Raw genomic sequence first — 18,553 nt, forward strand, 5'->3', positions numbered from 1 at the left:
GGAAAAACAAATGACTGGCTTTGTCTGGCTTGGCACTATGGGAGTAAGATCCCAGAGCTGTTGGGAAATGACTCAGTTTTTAACCAGAGAATGAGAGAGAGAGGGAGAGGTGGAATGCAGTAGCTTGATTTGAAGAGTATGGACATGTAGATGAAGGGCAATCGGATGCCTTGAGGAAATGCTTAAAGTTTCTGGCCTCATTTTCTGTGTCTGAGACCTGCAGGGAAGGGAGCCAAGAGAAACCAACCACAGCAGCAACAATAATAACAAGGTAACAATTTCTCTGTGAAGACAAGAGGATGGTTGCATAGAGGCTAACTCTGGCGTGTAAAGTGTCTTTCTGCTCTCTTAGATGTACAGTGTTGGAAAGGAAAGTTGATTGGCCAGAGTGAAAAAGAGAAAAGCATTTTGCTGAGGTATGTGGATTGCTCAGATGTTGATAGTGGCTTGCCTATATTCCACATGGTACAAGGCATTAAGAATGGATTTTTGGGCATCAGATACTATATTCTCACAGGTGGAATCCATAGCAAACAGGAAGTGAGGAGACAATGTAGCAAAATAGAGGATGGAAGTTTCTAGACACAGTATAGACCACCCCACCTACTTACTCCCACCTTAATATGAAGGAAGAGGCTTGAAGAACTGTACCCCTAATGATTTAGTTGCCGGAAGGAACCCACAGAATCACAGCTTCTCAATGTTTGCACAGCTATGGAGTACTGGAAGGCTATTACACCCCCAGGGATACTGATGTGGATGGTGTGTTGGCGCTGATAATGGTGATAAAATGATTTTTATTCTCCTTTATCAGCAGAAATTTAATTTGACTAAAATTATTTTAAAAATTAAAAAATTTAACCACTCTCATATCTTTCTTAGCATATGGTGAGATTGACTGATAGACTATCCATCTCACAGGGCCCACACAGGGCTCACACAAGAGGGTGTGGAGATCTTGAGAACATTGGAAAGGTCAGCCAGGAATAAGACTGCCTGCAAATGGGAAGGTTGATACAGATTGTGCAGAAATTAAGCCACTGCGTTTCGCCAGGGTTCATCCTCACAAAGAATATTAAATAGGAAGAAATGATAAAAACTGATTGTTGACAAGAGGAAGGAGAGAGTACGTAGGGAAACTTTAGACCACAGATACCTGCTTAGAGAGGGTAAGTTGGATATTAGGGAGTGAAACCCCAAACAGCTGTGTGTCAGCATAAAAATACCAGGTGCCTGGAAAAGGAGCCCTTCAGGGTTGGGTTGGGTTAGGGAGAACGTGGTGCCAATGCAGAGTGGACCTACGTCATAGTTGTGAGCTTTCTTTCAGTAGACAGAGTATAACACAACCAGGTGGGGGCAGGGCCTCTAAATTATTTATGGAAGTGATAAGACTTGAAGAGTTTAAAGCAGGCGGTGGAGACAAGTGAGGAGAGACTGGGGGGAAAGGTATGAGCAAGAGAGTGGGTCTTAATAGCTTTTTTTGATGAAGCAGTGATGTCAGTGGCACAGGTGTGGAGCCAACTTAGACACCCTGTTCTAGTGGGTAAGTGCATATTTTCTTTTTACACGGCTGGGTTGAATTACTTCCTCTAGGTCATCCAATTAATCACTTGGAGAGCAAGGAGTCGAATTCAGCATTCAAGGCTCTCATTTCACATCTGGGGCAGGCAAGCCAGGCTTCTCCTTCCTGAAACACCTCTTCATTTAAAAACAAAGTCTTCTGCAAATCAACGAAGTTTTGAGCTCTTTAACAGAGAATTTGCGAAACCCTTTTACTATTTGTGTGATTAAAAACTGGCGTAGTGTTAGGATGCAAGAACATTATACGTTGCTTTCTGGTTTATATTTCATTCAAGAATTTAAAATATCTGTAAAAATTACATTGAATCTCCCCTCCCCCCTCCCAGGTTTCAGGCTATTATTCTGGGGAACCAAAAAAAAATGAGTTACAGATCTGCGAAAGCAGTGTGTGCAGAGCTTAACTGCTGCATGACTGATTGTGTGATATATTGCTCTTTTCACTAATAACCACAAAGCAGGTAGAGGCATGGCGGGCTAATTTGGTTTATGTGTCCAGCTGGAAGGCTAGACACTGCATCATTCTTTTCAGAAACCAGTGACTGTAGGCATGCGGGGCCCGTAGTCATGACAACAATAAACCAGCCTTGAGTCTGAGCTTCAGCTCAGAAGCTGCCTTGTCTCCATTACTTCCTGCTCATGACCTGACTTTTCTTACTCTCTGGGGCTGGGGGTTGGGGGCTGGGGATTTATGAAAGATCTATTGAACAAAGCTCCAGTATATGTTTAATGCTTAAAATGTCTGGGTTGAAAGTTTTGCTTGCACAGATGGCTAAAGGCTAGAAGGAAGATAGATCAATCATTATTATGGCTAATGACACGGTTATAAGGGCATACACAAAGGTGAGCTGATTTGGAAAATGGGAAAAGGCGATGTGAAAACAGTGACTTGGAAGCATTTCTTTGAATAACATAAAAATATCTATCACAAATAAAATGTTCTTTTAAACACATAGGGGAATTGTGCTATGATTCTGAAAGTACCTATCCGAAAGGCACAGTGAGGAGTAATCAAGCAAAAGTTAGTACACAAAGTTGACTGTGTGTATGTGTAAGCTTTGTGTGTGTGTGTGTGTGTGTGTGTGTGTGTGTGTGTGGTTTTTAAATCTGAATAAATGATAGATGCTTATGACAAAATCTACAGGTGATCATTTTTTGTCCCATATGTTTAATGGATATAAGAATGACTACTTTAAGAGACAGAATAGTTGAGTGACAATAGTGTCATGCCACTGGGTACAATGACCTCCACAAAATGTCAGCTGCAATATTAGAAAGTTGTCTAACTCTACCAAGTCTCTGGATATTCAGCTATAAAAAGACGTTACATGATTTGCACTGTTGGGTTGTTGGAGATGAAATGAGATAATGGAGAGAAGTGGATACCAGTGCCTCGGACAGAGTAAGCTCTCAGTGATGGTAACTGTCACTATTGATGCTGCTGGTGTTGTTGGTTTGTCCAGCAATGGAAATCTGTCCTTCATGAAATTAAACTGGTGAATGATTGAACTGTTCATTGTTACAGAGGCAAGATCACAGAGATTGGAAGACTTTTTTCCTTTCTGGAGAGATGTTTTCTGACTTTGCTATTTTCTCCATAAAAATCTAGACTTTAAGGAGGGTAGAGAGAATATCGGCTGGAGAAGGCAGGAAGTACAGGGTGTGAATTGCTAACATAAAAGATACGTCTGGAGACTTTTGTGCCTTTTTACTGCACTTCCCCCACAGGAAGTGAGAATTTTAGCATCATTTTTGTTTCTTATTCCTTTAGCATATTGACCTAGTTCTGTATGATTACCTTTTTTTAAGCTTCTATTTTCCAGCAAGTTGCTACCTCAAGCCAATAGCAGAGAAATAAGACATAGATCAAATCCGAGAGAGAAGCCAAATGCCTCCCTTCTTTTCTGTGTACTGAGAAATTGAATGATTTGCTTTCCTCAGAGATCAACCTTATGATTTCTTGATCATGTGGTTAAACTTCCTAGCAAACGAGATGTTGCCCAGAGGCCATGTTACTCTCCATGATCTTGCAGAGTGTGGATCACCATGTTGAAACCTGAGAACGTGCCTTCATTTATTAACTTATAATTTGAGAAACCATGAACCACAAACTGATTAGGTATATTTTTCTTATAAGAATTTAGTGGTGTTGCAAATAATCGAATTTCTCTTTGCTTTGTCCCCAGACTGGCAGTTACAGTTTACAGCAATGTAAACTTATTTTCTAAGAGGCAGTTAGATCACATTTTTGTCTTACAAAGTTTATGAGAGAAATACATTTTTGTATGCTCCTCATTAGCATGAAAAAGTTAATGATACCTCTAAAAAAAGAGAAGTGTATTACTTTTCTCTAGTAATGTTAATTTTTATACATTTTAAATTGATAAACAATAGGCTGATTAATATGAGAGAAATTTAAACATTAGTAAATAAGACATTTGGAAGTTTAACTAAATATATAATTACTGTATTGCAGAAAACAAGTGATTGAATAGCTGTTCTGGATGTCAAAGCATTAGTGAAAAGTATCATTACAAGCTTATAAAGGACCATTACAATAACATTACTATAAAAACACTATTTTTCACCCAAAATGGGTTTGTGTTGATAGTTTTTCACCATCTTTTAATTAGATTCAGATAAAAATATAGCCAAAGTTTGAAGAATTTTCCTGTTGTTTCACAAGACCTCATAATTTCATAAATATTGGTCCTAATGTTTCCAAGCTTTAAAGGGGATTTTGGAAAGAAAAAGTCATTTTTTTTTACAGAGTTAGAATGTTTAGTCTATGCAAAAGATAAATCTTTTGAAGAGTCAGAGTCTCTAAATATACCCAGAGGAAACAATTGTCTGCTTAGGAGTTTCTTCCTGGAATATTTCTGTCTGTTCGATATTGGTATATTTTTGTTATTGCTCACAAATGTTGCTGATAAAAGCGTTTCGAGTAGGGAATTGAAACAATGGAAAAATAAATCTCTTCCTTAATATGTAACAGAAGGCTGATTCATCAAATGTGGATTAATGTTTACGATGTGCTTAACAGCAGAAAGCTCTGGTTTTTCTGGTGGACATACAGGAATATTAATGACAAAAGGCCAGATTCTTCCCCTCTGAATTCTCTGTGGACCTCCCTCAAGTACTAGGGCAGAGGTAGAATCCAGGAGTACAAATACAGACTAGTCAAAGTAAACCTCCACTCTAGAGCTTGGTTATATAACGTATATATTTATACCTAAAATATATAAAATATTTTGAGATAAATATATAAACTATAAAATATATTTAAAGATATTCCAGGTGTTTACCAATAAGTACAATAAGTCCATTGATTTGTACTTGCATAATATCCAAGTTATTTAATTTACCAGCCAAATTTCTTAACTTGGGCTAGAAATGTAAATATCATATAGTCTAGTTTATAGCAATGTTTCTGCAAAGTTGGATACCAATTGCAAAGATTCATCATAATTTATTGCCAAGAAAAGATATAGAATAGCTTGGCTGATTTATTTGTAGTTTACATTGGCATTTATTATGATATGATTTCATTCTCATTTACCTTTTATCAAAGACTCACCATTTATGAATTATTGTTATTATTGTTATTGTTATTATCATGCTCTGAAAACTTACAAATGATTTTCTGTTTATTTGTTGTTGTTGTTGTTGTTTGTCTAGTGTTACCATCATGTTAAATGTGAAATAGTTTTTTTTCTTCTCACAGACCTTATCTTTTACATATTCTGATTATTCTTGAACCTGTAGCTTAAGGATAGATGCAGAAGTGATGAGAATTTGATTTCGCTTTGGCTTTTATTATCAGATACCCACAAGGAAATAAAGCTTTGATCTACTTCCTTGGAAAGTTAATCCTAGTGATTATGTGGAGATGTGTGCAGTGGTAGCTACAGGGATATACATCTTTAATCTCTTGGTGTTGAATACTTAATCCAGTTTGGATTCTTGGCAAGGAGATTTAAAGAAAGAACAAAATAATTACACTCTTCATGGGCTTTGTTTTCTGGAATGAATATTTGGTAGCTCTGCTTGCTCTTTCACAAGCATGCTTAGGAAAATAGATTTAGGCTTACAAGGAGAGATGTAAAAGTTGATGATTTTTGTGGTCCTCAATAGGTATATTTAAAATGTATCTATTAACGATGGGGCAGTTTGGGTGGGGTTTTCATTATTTAGCCTGTTTATTTGGGCAGAGTGAAGGCTGAATAGAGAATATGCTACTTTCAGTGGAATAATTGAAACATTATTCTAGAACTGGAACACCACTGTTATTAAAAAAGTGCTCTTTTCTTTTATTCATAGAAACGTTGTACACTGGTGTTGACCATAACATGGCCACTAAATTTAAATATATCACAGCTTCATTAGAAAATGTGCTTAAGCCAAACACATTTATTTTCAAATTGCTATTCCATTTTATTGAGAAAATGTTAGGCTAAAATATATTTAAGTCAATTTTGTTAGTTAATCCATTTGTTAAGATAATATATATTATCCCTCTTTTTTAAAGTTTATTTCTTTTGAGAAAGAGAGAGAGAGAGAGAGTGAGAGAGAGAGAGAGAGAGAGAGAGAGAGAGAGAGAGAGAATCCCAAGCAGGCTTCATGTGGTCCGCACGGAGCCTGATGTGGGGCTTGATCTCACGAACCATGAGATCACGACTCCAGTGGAAATCGAGTTGGTCACCCAACTGAGCCACCCAGGCACCCCAAGATAATATATATATTATCTTTCAATTTACATTACCTGTTACAATTTACAAAGCACATGTCAAAAAGGAAAATCAAAAATAATCAAATCTCATCAACCTTAAATAAACATTTAGCATTCGTGATGTCTTAATGTAGTAGATATACTAGTTAGTATCTTTTTTAATTAACATGATTTTTTTCACATTCTTCCTTATTAAGCATGAGTATAATCTTATACCTGTATAATATACTATTGGGTCTATACCGTAATTCACTCAACTATACTCCACTTTTCTTTTTCTATTGTGGAAAATATCAGAACTTATATGTATTGAACTCTGAAGTGTTGGCAAAAGAAATAATGTCATTTTATTACTAAATCTTCATTCCTTTTTTTAAATTTTTTTAGAAGTGTTTATTGTTGAAAGAAAGAGAGAGACAGCATGAATTGGGGAGGGACAGAGAGAGAAGGAGATACAGAATCCCAAGCAGGCTCCAGGCTCCTAGCTGTCAGCACAGAGCCCTATGTGGGGCTCGAACTCACAAACTGCGAGATCATGACCTGAACCAAAGTTAGATGCATAACTGACTGAGCCACCCGGGCATCCCACCAAATCTTCATTCTTGATTAAGACGTTATAAATGGACCTGTTCAAAATTAATCCTAATATCAAAACAAAGATAAGATTTTGTACGGGTCCCGCTCATTTTCAATCTAATAATTAATAGTTCTAAATAAATTGATATATAAAGCAAATATTAAATTAGGAGATCATCCCTTACAAGTAATTTTTGGTCAGTGATATATTAGCAGTTTGATAGTAATTTAGATTCAGCATCTATGTTAATTTATCACAAGCAGAGGAGGCCTTAACCACCATCCCTTCCTTAAGTGTAGCTCTTGTTTCTTCTGTGATTGGGGCCCCCCAATTTTGTGGCTGTTTTTATTATCTTGTAAAAGTACACGTTCTCAATGAGGTAAAATTTAGCCTTGAGCATTTGTCTTAGCAATGTATAAAATGGCAACTGGGCAATAGTCGAATAAGATTTGGGGGAAGACATATTTGATTTTATGTTGTATCAAAATGCACTTTTTAGGAATTCCTAAAACATTCCCTAAAACGATATGCCATGTTTTAAATGGATCAAAACAAAGTTCTTATAGAATCCTCAAAGGTTTCTTAGCATAAGCACATATAATTTAAGAATATACTTGGGGTTTTTATCGACCCCTCCAAAGAAGAATTCAGCTAGGTGTTTAACTTGTATTTGTTTTTTTTGTTTTGTTTTGTTTTGTGTTTTTGTTTTTGTTCTTGTTTTTTAAACGAATTGATAGAATGTACTGGATTCAGGTAGACAAAGGATAAATTCTTATAATCAACTCTAAATATTCCTTATCTTATATATCTTCGCTCAATGGTAATTAGGGCTGGGTGAACTTGGTACGTTCTCTGTTTATTATACAGGAACTTTCATAAGAGGAAAGAGAATAAAATCCTCAAGCAGAATTTCTTGTTTGGCATGAAACCTTCTCTCCTACATCCTCTTGGAAGCTAACCTCAAAATTGTAAGTGACACCTTGCCGAGGCAAAACCGTTTCCTTTTTCTCTGGATCCCCTGGCTGTTGGTGCACTTGTATGAAAGGTGTCTAGCAGTGGCAGGAGGGAAGAGGAAGCTGGTAGGGAAGGAGGCTTTCTGGGTGAAGATGAGAAACAAAATTAGCCTCATTCCTAGAATATGCGTGCTTCTTCAACACAAAGAGAAAAATCACTTCATCGTTTAGGTGAGTGTCAGTCCCTGCGACTGAAACTTTTGGCGTCACAATTTATACTAGTTATTTGGGCATTTTCCTCCTTGTCCACATATTGCAAAAGCTTTAGTGTACCTAGATTTCCAGGTTAACTCCACGAGAATTTACTACATCAGTGTCACTCAACCTGGGGTTTAAGGACCTATATGGGTCCTACAACTGTTTGTTGGTAATTTAGGATGAGATAAGGAGTTGGAGCCAGAATGTCAATTAAACAAGTTGCTAAGTACACTGTTTAGCTCACCTGATGTTTTTTATGTGGCAAGCCTTTCTTGATTATCCCTGGAGCTCTGGTAATAAACAGTTCAAAGACACACTACTCTGAGTAGCAGTTATGTAGATCTTTCTGTCGAACTTCGTGTTAATGTTAAATATGTAAAAACATTTAAGTACTTGATGTGAAAAATGAGTGTTTGCTGATAAAACTGGACAGCTGCATGGTGGGGCCAGGGTGTCAGAGAAACTGGGTCTTGGTTCAGACTCTGCCACTTACCAGTTGTGTGACCTGAAGTGAGTCATTTAGTCTCTGTTAAGTTTCAGTTTTTCTCATTTGCAAAATGTCCTGGAATTGTTCTAGATTAAATATTCTCATGAAATGTCACAAATGAAAGAAAAAAAAAACTGAGTGCACTGGTGCATGATATTCTCATATTTAGACCTATATTGTTAGTATATGAAAACTGACTATTAATAAATGAGGACAAGAGCTCAACATGTTAACAACATCCATTTTCTCTTTTGTACGGTCACAAGACCTAGCAACCTTTAATTAATAGAATGCATTTAAAGTTGTCAACTTGTTCCTGCACTTAAAAAAATTATTTATTCATTGATTTGTTTGTTTGTTTAATTTATTTATTTAGAGGTAGAGAGAGAATCCCAAGCAGGCTCTGCACCGTTAACACAGTGCCCGATGGGGGGCTTGATCCCACAAACCATCAGATCACCTGAGGTGAAATCGAGTTGGACACCCAACCAGCTGAGCCACCTTGCTGCCCCACTTTTACATATGGCAAAACCTACTTATTCTTATTTATGACAAAAACATTATAAATAGGTATTGCAGATACTTTAGGGATAGTCCAAACTCTTGTCCATGAGAAAAGCAAAACTAAATAAAATGTTTGAAAAAATTAAAGAAACGTATGATTCTTTTTTTTAAATTTTTTTTAACGTTTATTTATTTTTGAGACAGAGAGAGACAGAGCATGGACGGGGGAGGGTCAGAGAGAGGGAGACACAGAATCTGAAACAGGCTCCAGGCTCTGAGCTGTCAGCACAGAGCCCGACGCGGGGCTTGAACTCACTGACCGCGAGATCATGACCTGAGCCGAAGTCAGCCACTTAACTGACTGAGCCGCCCAGGCGCCCCAAGAAATGTATGATTCTAGAAATGAAAATGGCATCAAAAGTGAATTGCTTTGGGAAAAGCTTGCAACATTACCAAAAAAATAATATATGTCAATGTTCTCATTCTTATTAAACAGGCTTATCATTCAATAAACTGGTTAATTGGCTTAGTCAACCAGTAACCTGGTTAATCATTGCAATTTGCAGGGTAGAGGGAGATTTTTCTTGTATGTGTGTGTGTCTGTGTGTGTGTGTATGCATGCGCACATGTATGTGCGTTTTGCCATTATTGTGCTCCTTCTTCCATTTTTCTCAGTCACCATCTTCTGGTTTTATTGCATTGGAGCCTCTCTTTAGCACCTCATCTCAGATAACTCCACAATATTATAGTATCTAGTTTTCAATCTAGTGCCCTACACATAGCGTCCTGTAACTCAAAGTAGACCACAATCCCAGATCACTTCTCTTATACCATATCCCTTTCCTTTGCTTTTTTGTTTGTTTGTGTGTTTGTTTGTGTTTGTTCCTCACAACAACACAATGAACTAGGCACCATTCCCCCCCCCATTTTGCAGATGAGGACACTAAGGCACAGAAGGGTTAATTATCTTTTCAAGGACACAGAGCTGGCAAGAGGTAAGCATCGGGATGACACCAGGGTGCCTGGCTTCTGCATTCACCACTTTGCTGTGCCCCTTCTCAGTATCTGTGTATTGTTCTCTCCTTATTGTTAGGAAGAGCATAGTGTAATGGGAAGAGTCATGAAACCTGAAATTTTCCTGTAGATTATCAGCAGCTCTTTACTTATGGGCAAGTCACTTATTCTCTGTAGGCTTTAATTCAGTATTCTTTATCCATAAAACCAAAGACTTGTGAGACCGACAACCTCTTTTTATCTTCCCAGGATGCTTTTCCTTAGAGAATTGCCCCTCCCCCAAACTGTCCCAGAGGCACTGTCAGTCACATGGCCACCAGCTTCCCTACTGCAGGGCCTGCAGAGTTTTCCATATCCCCATGCAAGGTGAGTCCCTGATTGAACATGTAAACTAAGCAAGATTAGAACACTGTGTATATGTAAACCGTATGAAACCAGGGGAAAGCGAGCCTTTTTAAATTTTCAAAATATATAAACTGAAATAATCATGAAGGCATAAAGCTGCCAGTGACCATTTCTCCCACCAGGTGAAGAGCATCTGCTTAAGACTAAATCCAACACAAAGAAAGAAGAGCTGTGAAATTGTGGTTTGGAGAGGGAATGAGAGAAAAATGACAAGAATGGGCATAATTATTTTGGTACCTGAATTCAGCTACATCTGGCCAGCCTGCCTCCATACTTTTCAGTTTTGTTACTCAATAAAATACTTTCCCCCCAATACTAGTTTGAGTTGGCTGTCACTTACCACAGGAATAGTTTGTATTCACACAGATTTAAAATGATGATCTTTCTACTAACCATAACAATCTTTAACCATAAATTTTTTTCAATTTTTTTAATGTTTTATTTTATTATTAAGAGACAGATAGAGACAGAGCATGAGCATGGGAGGGGCAGGGAGGGACAGAGACACAGAATCTGAAGCAGGCTCTAGGCTCTGAGCTGTTAGCACAGAGCCCGACACAGGGCTCAAACTCACAAACTGCGAGATCATGACCTGGGCTGAAGTCAGACGCTTAACTGACTGAGCCACCTAGGTGCCCCATAACCATTAATTTTATTATATAAACACAGTATTAAAGGAGTATATTTTTTGAACAAAGGAATAAATCTTTTTAAATAAATTATTCAACCTACAATCCAAGAAAAAAATAGGTTTGCCTGGGACCAGGAGCATATTTTTCAAATGACTTTTAGAGGTTTCTGGCAATTGATTACTTTGATAATGATCTACAATAATTAAAGTCAGTCTTCCATTGGCTTAGAGATTGTTTCTGAACCAGCTGACTGCTCCTGGACCTTGTATGGAAAGCCAGCTATAACTAATGGACAGATTCAAATAAAAGAATGGTTTGCTGGGCACAAAGTTGAATCTGTTCCTGAAATTAACAATCAAAACAAAAGACAGACTTGTTGAGGAATAAGTAAGATGTAAAGAGAATTTTCAAGTATCATCTCTGTATAATAACATAGGGTCAAAAAATTCAAAGAGACTCTTGGAAGAAAAGAACAAAATGTCTCTCTCATTAGGGATCACATCCATTCTATGTTAGATCCACTTATGTTCACTCATATGCACACCAACACATACAACACAATTTCATATTCACAGAAATGAAGAGATATTGAGATGTAATGTGTAAGCAACACATAAAAGTATTAAAAACTGCTTTCAGTTTGATGTATATATATATATGTGTGTGTGTGTGTGTATGTGTATATATATATAAATATATAAATGTGTATATAAATATATATATATGTGTGTATGTCTGTGTGTATATATATGTGTGTGTGTATATGTATATATATATGTATGTACATATATATGTGTATACACACACACACACACACACACACACACACACATACTGCTCCTAATGTCCAAATGTATTCATATACTTAGAACTACATGGAGAGATCTCTCTACAATCATCCACAATTGAATCCTTCAAAAACAGAGCAGACTCTCTTAAATCCATCCCATGTGCCAAGAAGTATGTTAATGCTTTGTACATTATCTCATAATCCTCTCAACAGAGATATGAGACAAATAATATCATCAGCCCCATTTTATAGATGAGGATATATAGATGAGGATTTATAGATGAGATTTGGAGATTTTAAATAAATTTCCCAAGTCTCACACCTGGTAAGCAGTGCAAGTCTTTCTGGCTTTAAAGACTCACCTTTAATCATCATGCTTATGTTACCTCTCCCAGATTTAATTGGTTTTAATGATAAACAATACAGAGATATGGCCAGCCCAACAAAAGAGGGAATAAATAGTTGAGCTGAAATAGTGTAATACTGTGGGAATGAGGGAGAGGGAGTAGGTATATGGTACATGGGAAAAGAAGCAAGTTAGAAACACTCTGTGAGCTAATATTGGACAAAAATAAGACTAAGACACACAGCCCCTTCCCAAGTGATAAATCCTTTCCATTTGCTGCGACTCGGTTCATTTCATGTAAATTCTATGTTCAACACGAACTCATAGTTTCATAGCTCAAACCTGCTTGGCTGCTAGCATCCTCCTTAGGGCTCTGCCAGGCAGAAAGTGAGCAATGCTGCCAGCCACAGCAAGGCAGTGCGTGCTGCAGCCTGCCAGATGTAGCTGCTGAAATTTAGCAGCAGATTTAGTGTTTCCTGTAGAGGCTTTCTGAGAAGGAAAGTTCCCAGCCTGCTTGTATAGGACTCGCTTGTGTTTCCATGATGCCTTGAACCATGGCTTTTTAGGGGTCATTTCTTTTCATAAACATTATTCTGACTCTATAGGGAATCAGCTGCATTCACACAGTCGTGCTTATGGAAACAATGACATTTGATTTTTAAGTGGAAAATATATTGTTTATTTTTAACTTACAAAAATAGAATTTTCAGAGTCATGAAAATGATTAGGGCAGTGTTTGGTGCAGTGTTCATCCATTTACTGAGGTGACGGAGACAAGGTAATGCTCGCTAATGAGATAAAGCTTTCAAAGCCTTGGGAATGTGGGAGGTCTTTATAAGAGGATGCAAGAAACACCATTTAACCCAACACACACGGTGTTAGCTGTTCCCATCTGTCTGTAGCTCAAGCAGAAATAGTGGTGGAGTCTCTCAGAGCTAGGGATTGGTTCCCCGTGGCCTTGCTCCAAAGAGTTATACAAGCTTTGGGGAACAGCTTTAGTGTGATTGCACATGTGTTGCCTTTTTATGATGTCAGTTGAAGAGCTGATTCAACATTACTGAACCTTGGGGTTTTGGCTCAGTCATTTCTTTAAAAGTTCAGGAGATGCAATACTCCTTTATGCCTAATGTATTTATTACTTCTATAATGAATGGGGTTATGTGAAAAATACTGCACATTTTTACCTCACGAGTATGTTGGTATATTGAGATGCTATTTTTTTATCAATGATATTTACAGAAAGCTTCCTACATATTAGACATAGGATATATCTTAATCTCTAACATTCTATACATCTTATCTCTTTGCTTTGTTTATTGCTGTCTCCTTTTACTAGAGTGTAAGCACCCCAAAGGAAGGGTTTTTTTGGTCTGTTTTATCCACTGCTAAATCCTAAGCACCTACAATCATACGTGGCTCCATTAGGTTTTCAATAAATGTGTTTCGCACAAATGAATGGGGACTGTGCTAAAGATTTTATAAGCATATCTTCTTGAATTTTCTTATTAACCCGTTAAAGCATTAAACCATTAAACATGTTATGTTTCCATTTCCATTTTACTGATGAGGAAAATGAGGCTTTGAGAATTTGAATAAATTTCTCAGGGCTATAGAGCAGATAAATTACAAAACCCAGGTTCAGTGATAGGACTCTGTCTCCCAACATTGTATTCCTGATCTCTGGCTCGTGCTTTTTCTCCTGAGCAATTCTACATAAAGGCTGAGCCACATGACTAAAAGATTTGGCTTTCTTCTGGATAAAGTCCCAGCAGATGGGTGGGGGGTGAGGAAGGTTGACACAGTCTCTGAAATCCCAGCTGTGTCTGTCATTAGACAAAGTCATACTTTGAGACATTTCTGGGATGCATCACTTTTTTCCACCTATCTGCCCATCAGAAGTCTGTGGGAGAGGTCACCGTCTGGGAGTTTCTCTCTCACATACCTGACAGTGAACCGCCTATGTAGAAAGAAGAACCAAAGCCATTGTGAAGCATTAAGAAATCATTCATAGCTTTGTCTCTCCATTTCTCCATCTGCCTGGGTGTGTCTTGTATTCTAGAAAACGTGCACGTTTGTACAGGGTGTGTTTGTGGTTTGGGTCGAATGGAGAGCGAGAGAGGAGAAAATGACTGAAGCAAAAAAGAAGGTAGATAAAGTCTCCAACACTCGGGAAGAATAGAGTTATAAACACAAACAGTAAAACTGACATCTCCATATAAGTTATTCCCTGTCTAGAACAGGAGAAAAGTCCACCCCAACACTGCTCACCACAACAAGTTCACTTTTCACAGAAGATACAGAGACAAGTCTTCCTAGATCCCTGGGTCCTGGCCTGTCCCCAGCAACTTGTCACTGTCCTTCTGGCCCACCTCTTGGTCATTCTCCTCTGCCCCATCAGTCCTTTGTTCACTGTTTTGCATATAAGTCTGAGAGGTGATTCAGACATATCTAAAACATACTTTTGGGGTCAGTTAAAAAAATATGTAGCCACTAACTGCCATGCTTTTCCTATTCAGAAGAAATTTTTCCTAGGATTCTGTGTCAGAAAAGACCAAAGAAGTTTTGCCAGTGAAGAACTGGTACCTAGTACCCTGATCCTCATTTTGGAGACCAACATTTAGATGGAATGTTATCTGTGACCTTTCAGTCTATCTATTCAATCTACACCGAATAGTTAAAATTTTCTTGTTGAGAGTGGCGTTCTGAAAATGGAGTGTGTGTTGGGTGTTGCAGAGGATGAAATAAGTGGACGAAAGGTTAGTTTCTTCCCCCTTCAACTTATACTCTCAGAGACTCATATCACTTTTGGTGGTAGTATTTGGTACCGCCATCCATTATAACTCTCTGGGGAACTTTTAAAAAATCCGATCTTTGGGTCCACCTCAAACCAATTCAATCAGAATCCCTAGGAGTAAAGGTGTGGGCGTTGAAATTTTTGCAAAAGCTCTCCAGGTGATTCCAATGTGCAGCTAGGTCTGAGACCCCTGGAGAGGAATGACTCCAGGTTTTAGAGCCTGATAGGCCTTTGCTGGAACTGCAGATGAGCCAATAGGCCACTTTTTGTGCGTGTGACATTGGGAGAGTTTTTGCCGCTTCCTATGCTTATGTTCTTAGCTTGTAAAGTGGAGATGGTGTGCCTTCATCAGAGAATCATTTTAATGATAAAATGAAAAAAAAATGTATGCGAACTAGCTCGTACAGTGCCCAGCATATAATTGGTGCTTAATAAATTAGGGTTATTATCATGATCGTCATCATTATTAGGCTTGGAAAAGACCATTATTTCTATATGTAAACATTGCACAGTAATCGAGAAGAGCAGGCACCCACCAGAGACCACTCTAGCCATCTGCTTTTTGTCAGATGGAATTTTGTACTATGATTATTTCTACTGCTTTATCCAAATCTATTTTGAACCCTAGTGTAGCAATGGCGGCAACTCTCCTGACAGATATCTACTTAAAGGATAAAGAGTTCTCGAAGTTAAGATACTTTTTCAAACATTTATATTCAGTTTATTTATTATTATTATTTTTTTTGGTTCCATTCTCTTAGTTACGTCCTTCTGATACGCTGAAAATGTTAAAGCCTTTAGATTATTCTGTTGTGGATTGCCCTTCATCTCCCTTAGGCAAGATCAAGCACCATTTTTTCTCCGTTTTCCCTTCGCAGTAGATAAGAAACCATAAGACATTTTTGCTTTTTGAGTAACAACTGGCCCTTCAATTCATGGCCACAGATTCCACCCTCCTTTCTGTAAACTGGGCATTTCATTAGCTACAGCTTTGCAGACTGGATTACACCCATCCTTAAAACTGGTAAGAACACAAAGTACGCAGAGTACTGGTCAGTGTGGATGAGACTCACTTGGATTATGAACAGTCTTGCACAGCATAAAGGTTCATATGACTGTTAAGCTGGAAGGCAATGCTCATTGGTTTAACAGAAATACAATGATTTTCCTAACAATGATTTGTGTACTTAAAACATCTACAAATGTGTCAAGGACAAAGGTTAACACCCATTTTCCATATCCTGGTAAAGCGGATACACTGACTGTAACAGATGGCACCAACATTTTTACAGGCCCTGTTTTTTGGAATCACTCATGACTTGTGCCCAGTAAACGTGCCCAATAGCTTAGCTATGTAGGGTCCGCCTCTGACATATCTCTTCGGTGTTTTGCTTTTTTGTTACTAGCTTTCTTCTAATCTTCATTACCCTCTGCTCCTTTATCTTTAGACTCTGTACCTGCCAATGCTTCCCACGCAATGAATCCAAATCACTCTCTTCATCCTTTCATGCCTCTTATTTACAAACCTTCAAAAACTCCCCGCATTGCTAGTAAAGTCCACATCATGTGGGGCAAGTAGAGAAAGTGAGTTTACTTGAATTTAGAAGCACACAGCTCTGGTTTTGGGTACTGGCTTTGTGGTGTTTTGGCTTTTAGTTGTATGAATATAGGTATATTAGTTTTCTACTCTAAGCCTGTTTCATCATCTATTAAATGATGATAAAAATAACTACCGTAGGGTTTAATAAGCATTAAATGAAATAATTTCTGCACATTACCTAGTATGGTGTGCAGTTCCCAGAGGAAGCTCAATTAACATTTGTCACCTCATCTGACACCCTGATTCCAGACCTGTCTGACCTACCTTTCCAATTTCATCTCTCACAGCACTGTCTCTCTGTCTTTTGCATAACCTCAGCTCCCTTCCTTGTCTACTATCGCTGTATGCATATGTCTTCTCTTCCCTTGCTCCTATGGCTTTATTCATCTGTATGTTCTTGTGATTCTCTTTGCTATATAAATGCCTTTTTCTTAGTACCTAACCAGCTCTTCTGCTACTTTCCCCCAAGGCTGCTAGTCAAAATTAATCTCCAACCTCCTACTCATAACCCTTGTCACAGCTTTGCAATGCTTTTTCCCTTCTGCTGTGGCTTCTGTTCCATGTCAGTGTTGGCGCCTGCCTCCTCCATCTGATTATGAGCCCATTGAGGGCAGGGGCAGGGCCTTTCTTATCTTTGTCTGCACCTGCCCGTCTCCACCACATGTTCCGTGAAGGCCTAGCATGATTTCTTGAAAAATAAACACTTAAAAAGTTTAACAGTTGTATTAATTATTTAATAATTTCATTGTATTGCTAAAATGATAAAACATTGACATATTTAAGATGGTGATCCTATTCTCATTGATTATATATAACTAGAAATATTCATCAAGTCTGCCAAGCTTAAGTAACTTCCTGGAGTAATACGATTAATAAAATTTCTCATATCTTGGGGGCCCTTATACAAATCTTTAATAGGCCCTGGGGACTAAAGTATGGCCAGTAAGCACACAGGAGCACAACATTCAAAAACAGCCCAATTAAGCAGGAAAAGAAAAAAGGCAAAGCATTGAGATGTGGGCTAAAACCCTCATGACTCAAAAGGACTGATAATTTTAGGTGATTGGAGAAACTTCAGTCATGTTTATTGTGACCTATGGAAGCCTTTAGAACAATATTCTCTTCTTTTTCACTTATTCTATTGGCCAGTAAAGAAATAGAATAGAGGAGAGAACTGAATAGTGAGTTTAACAGAAACAAATACTTCATCTACCTTTATAGCTTGTATTAATCATAACTTTTTCTTCCTCTTGTTTATATGTTTCATGTGTAATAGACTTATACAAATAGTGTATACAGTCTATTTGTCTATTTCTCTGCCAAATTTTAATTCATTTGATGACCACCTTTGGTTTCTCCATTTAATGAAAACTTAATTTTTCAATGTGTCCACAGTTAATCACAAATTTTTCCATATTTTTAATTTACGCTTAGCATATAGGGTGATCAGCCAGCCTGGTTTTCCAGGGACTGGGATATGGGAATTTCCTGGGACATGGGAATTTCTGGATTAAAATTGGGACAGTCTCCAGGAAACTGGAAAATTTAGCACTACACTAAAGGACTTTTCAACTTTTCAGAGAGAAATACAAGGCATTATTCTTTTCCACAAGGTGTTTGCAATGTAGTTGAGGAAATCGGATGCATGGAAACCCAGTATAGACAATTCAAGAGAGAAAGAAATCAAGCCTAAAAGTGTGTGGTGCAGAATATAATGGATTCAGTGTTTCAGAACTCATAGTGGGAAGGTGATGATGAAGGGAAACTTTCTTTGCATAAGTGAGCTGAGAGTGGAAATGCTAGACGTGCTAGGAGCTTAGAAACTCAAGAGGAGAGGGGTGAGGGGTAAATGGAGAAGAGAGAAGGTATGAGTGTGAAGCAGTAAG

General features: G+C 37.9%; 1 long non-coding RNA gene across 2 annotated transcripts in view; it reads left to right on the forward strand.

The window, feature by feature from the left end:
• Positions 1–18,553, forward strand: part of LOC113602846 (uncharacterized) — a 187,636-nt gene that overhangs the window by 147,782 nt on the left and 21,301 nt on the right. For both annotated transcript variants that reach the window (XR_008300297.1, XR_008300298.1), the window contains exons 3-4: positions 10,021–10,081; positions 10,350–10,466. This is a non-coding gene — a long non-coding RNA (uncharacterized LOC113602846). The remainder of the gene's footprint in view (positions 1–10,020; positions 10,082–10,349; positions 10,467–18,553) is intronic.

This window comes from Acinonyx jubatus, chromosome B4 (genome assembly GCF_027475565.1).
Source record: "Acinonyx jubatus isolate Ajub_Pintada_27869175 chromosome B4, VMU_Ajub_asm_v1.0, whole genome shotgun sequence".
Lineage (NCBI taxonomy): Eukaryota > Metazoa > Chordata > Mammalia > Carnivora > Felidae > Acinonyx > Acinonyx jubatus.